Raw genomic sequence first — 4,575 nt, forward strand, 5'->3', positions numbered from 1 at the left:
CTAGTTAAAAAAGAAAATGCCTTGTTAAATACTAAAAGGAAATTATACTTTATTAGAGCTAAGAGGAATCTGGTTGAGACTCATTCAGGATTAAAAAAGGCCAAGTCATGTAATAATGAAAGGCATTCAGAGAATCATCTGGATTAATAACATATAGCAGTATGTTCTATAGAACATGCTTATTTTGTTCAGAATAGTTTTGATATATTAATCATGACAAAACAGCGAGGGCTACATTCCTAAGATGATATACGCCTTCGTAAGAGATATTTTACAGTAAATGTTCTTGTATTCGTATTATATATAAAGGATGCCAAAGAAAGTAGCAGATTTTTGGTTTCCATTTCTCTTACGTTAGTAATGTAGAATTGAGAAATCATTACTTCATTTTAACTCTATCTGCGACCTTATCAATCAGTGTCGGTTCTACTATTCTCATTTAAATGTTATTTATAGGAATGTTATATTCTATTTTTATAAATCTTTATAAACGTTTTTTCCTCATTTCTTCCTAATTTTTAAATTAGCATGAGTGCCTCGATTATAATAAACCGAACATCAAATAAGATTGATTTTAAAGTAACGCTTTTAGTTTTTAATTAATTTAGCTATTGCAGCCTTAGGCCTTTCATTACAAAAAAATAATTTTTATTTCATTCGATACATTCTCTCTAGTTGTTGTTAGTTACGTCAGTGATGTCAGTATCATATTGTACGCGAGCAGAATGAAGAATCTGAAATAAGCTGATGGAATAAATGTTTTTCCTTTTTCGATAGAATGAAAATGTTTTATTAACAAAATAGAAAATATTTTAAATTTCGCTTGCTAAATTTTATCAAAATATACAAATAAATTTCATCAAAATATACAAATAAATTTCATCAAAATATGCAAATTAATTTTATCAAAATATACAAATAAATTTTATCAAAATTTACAAATAAATTTTAAATTTCTCTTGCTAAATTTTATTAAAATATACAAAAATGGTAATAATAATATTACAAGGGGGAATATTCAAATTTATATTTATTTTTTTATCTGAAGTCTAAAGTTTGTTACTTGCAAACTTTTTTTACACTTTTTAGTTCAATATACTGATAGCTAAGTATTAAATTTTAGAATAACATTTATGTCAAATTATTCTAACGTATTTAACTAATTGTTAAACAACTAGCATTAAGTTAAAATAAACAAATTACGAAAACTTCAATTTTCAGAAAAATATTTTCCAGGTAAGACGAAATATGAAGTAAATAATGGCAACCTATGAATAAAAATACATATATTTGTATGTAAATAATTATAAATATCTTTATTTCTCACTACAGCTTGACGTTTGACGGCATTTCGATTATGTATTTGTATCCATAGAGAGAAATTACTAAGCATTCTCTTCATTAATAGATTGTAGATGCCCATTCCGTGAATAGGGTTCTTTTCTTATCAATTTTCAACTATGAAAAAAAGCTGTTCACATGCAAATTTAATTCCCAAAAAAGCTATTAAATGTGGTGCAACACGTTTTAACTAAATATAAGTATTTGTTTCTTAACACGTGGAAATAAAAGTTAATAAATCTGAATTTTTAAATTGTTGAATAAGATTTCTATCACGAAGTAGACTAATTAGCTCCATTTTTAAATTTTCTGTTGTGCTATTAATGTTCGTTTTAATGGTAAAGAAAATAATGCGAACTCTGACTTCAAATAACTAAAATCTTGAAATCCTTCCAACACAATCTTTGAAACAAATAGATAATTAAAATGTATTTGAGGGCTGCTGAAGCCACTGTGTTAAGTCAATCTTGTGCTCTAAGTACTGTGTTTCTAGCTAGTTGACAATAGGTATGAATTAAAACCTAGAATGTTTAATATTTTAGCTGTAAATGTGAAACTAGAAATTTTAAATCTTCTTGACAACAATAATTGTAAATTTAGCGAAAGCAAGGAGATATTTACTCTACATTAAACTTTAGTAAGCCATTGACTTCCAAGGCAAAGGTATAAAGGAATCTCTAATGCCAAAGAAATCAATTGACAAGAAAACTCGGGTGGAAGAAGACGACACGATCGAACTTCAAGAAGATGCCAGAAAATAACAATATAAGCAAAAGAACAGCAATCACGTTCTTGTCCAAGTAACCCAATAACTGGAAGAAAAGTTATCTGAAGATAGCAGAGCAGACGTTGCTGACAGTGCAATTTTATATGGAGCTAACTGGAATAATTATTTAAGGTACAGTTAAACATGTTTTTGAACACTGAAGAATTTAATTCAGCTTATTATATAATAGTCAAACTTTTCACAGGCATGAATTTTTTCTCTTTAATTTAAGATCAAACAATTGGCGCGGAGCCAAAAAATTTTTGCGTACAGAAGAACTCGTATTATCTAAATCAATTGGGACCGGACTCCATTCGGATAAATGGATTTTTTCCGAAGAAAGGGTATATGCACATCTTTAATTAATTACTGTATGTACACTATATTGAAAATGGAAGGGAAAAAACTATTTTTAAAGAAAAAGAGGTTTTAATTAATTAAAATAAAAAAACATTTTTAGTACATGTTATATAGCATATAGTTATATAGTACTTACAAGTGCTGAAAGTCATTGCTTGCTGAACATCTGGGTCAAAGTAAGCTGTTTGACGGACGCCATGACTGCACTTAGACAGCCGTTACTATCTTTAAATGATGAACAACCAAGCTTCTGACCTAGGATCTTATCTTTTTCATAAAGAATCGGACCCGAAATTGGGTTTCTCCCAGAACGTTGCTGCAAAAACCACTTGAAAACGACATCTTCTAAATTTTTGTTGGTTGCTACCTTCATAGATTTTCTTAAAGAACTTCCATCTTCGTTTACAAGCAGTGATTACGAAGTTTAAAAGTGTAGGTTTGCTCCTTTTAATGTCTGAAATCGTTGATTATCCAACACTGCGTTTCAGTCTTAACTTTTTTCTTAAATTCTGAAAGCGATTCGGATAGTCGGAGTTCAGATAATTGTGATGTACTGTACTTCAGAGTTACAATTGGCAATCTCTATAGACGATAAATTGCTGTTAAGTCGAAAATCTAATGATGAAGTTGCTAATGTTCATAAGATCAACTTAAGTTTAACTATAAACATAATGTTTTAAATTAACTGTGAATATAGTGCTTTAAATATAATAACATTAAATATTCAATAAACTTTTCAACATTGATTATAAAAAATGGCGTGTAACGGAAAACTGAGAATAGCAACCTGAACTTAAAGTAAGTCTATTTTATAAACCAATCAAGTAGTTACCAAAATGCATATCTGATTTAGTATACTGATAAAATGCAATCTGTAAACGTCATTATTTCTTCTGAAAAGATTTGGTACAATATTTCTTAATCTGCCTTTAATTATTAAATTTTTCTCTTAAAGATATACACTGAGAATACCCTTGACCCGTTACTTCTGTAGATATCTTAATCGAGGCTTATGTATTAGTAATAACATCTCAAAAAGGCAACACTATTTGCTTCACAATTTGTTTGGTATTTATTTTAATATATATCTCTTTAAGTCAGAGATGACAATCGTGCCACTAGGTGGGACACGACAGGTATTTCGGTGGAACGCCACAGGTACATCAGGCAAAAAAAAAAAGGATAGTATTATTTATCTCAAGTTCTACCAATTGACGAAATTCAAATTGCGTTTTTCATGTCTTGAAAGCCCGACTTAGGTTATATATTAGACTTATATATAGCATTATTCTAACATAGGTATTTTGGCACAAAATTGGAATTTTTCTGAAATGGCATGCGAAAGTTTTTCCTTATTTCGATTCTACGATTCAAATTATGCCTAAATATTAAATTTTGTAAAGTTTGGTGCAAAATTTACGGAGAAATTCAAAAATTTATCTTGGCGTATTTTTTGCAGTTTTCGCCAAGAATAATTTACTCAGAAAAGGTCTGATTTTGTGTCAAAATACCTATGATAGAATAATGCTATATATATATATATATCCTAAGTCGCGCTTTCAAGACATGAAGAACGCAGTTGGAATTTTGTCAATCGGCCCAGTAGAACGGGAGATATAAAACTGTAACCGTTCCCCCCCCCTTTTTTTTCGCAGTGTACATGTACTGTGTTCAACTGTTTGAAATGCATGTATTTCATTATTTAAATTATTTTAAGTAAATTATTGCAATTTTCATGCTGTAGAGACATTAGGTATATTTTTGGAAGCAAGAGAGATTGAAAATTTAGCAACGCCTTCGCCGGGAATCGAACCACGGATCTCTGGAATACTGGCCCAGCGTGCTACCGTTACACCACGAAGGCACGCTGGAAAGCGGGAGAAATACCTTATAATGCATTTTAAAATTGTTAATATAAGTATTCCGAAGCTGTTTTGTATATAGGTCATCAATTAAAATTATGTCATCAATTAAAATTCGAAATTATGCTATACATATCGGAAATGCCTGAAATAATGTTTTGTAATTTTTATGTTTAAATGGCAGAGATATTTAGCTACGATTCGCAGTTTAATAACCAAACTTCTTTCTGAAACAGAACTGTTTAG

The 4,575-nt window shown here is 29.7% G+C and overlaps 1 non-coding gene across 1 annotated transcript; it reads right to left on the bottom strand.

Moving 5' to 3' along the window:
- Positions 1–4,259: 4,259 nt before the first annotated feature.
- Positions 4,260–4,331, bottom strand: TRNAT-AGU (transfer RNA threonine (anticodon AGU)). Its single transcript has one exon. It is a non-coding gene; the product is annotated as a tRNA-Thr (tRNA).
- Positions 4,332–4,575: the final 244 nt, after the last annotated feature.

The sequence above is a fragment of the Stegodyphus dumicola genome, chromosome 11 (assembly GCF_044657685.1).
Source record: "Stegodyphus dumicola isolate Sdum_Otavi_A_Nest chromosome 11, ASM4465768v1".
In the NCBI taxonomy this organism is placed as follows: Eukaryota; Metazoa; Arthropoda; class Arachnida; order Araneae; family Eresidae; genus Stegodyphus; species Stegodyphus dumicola.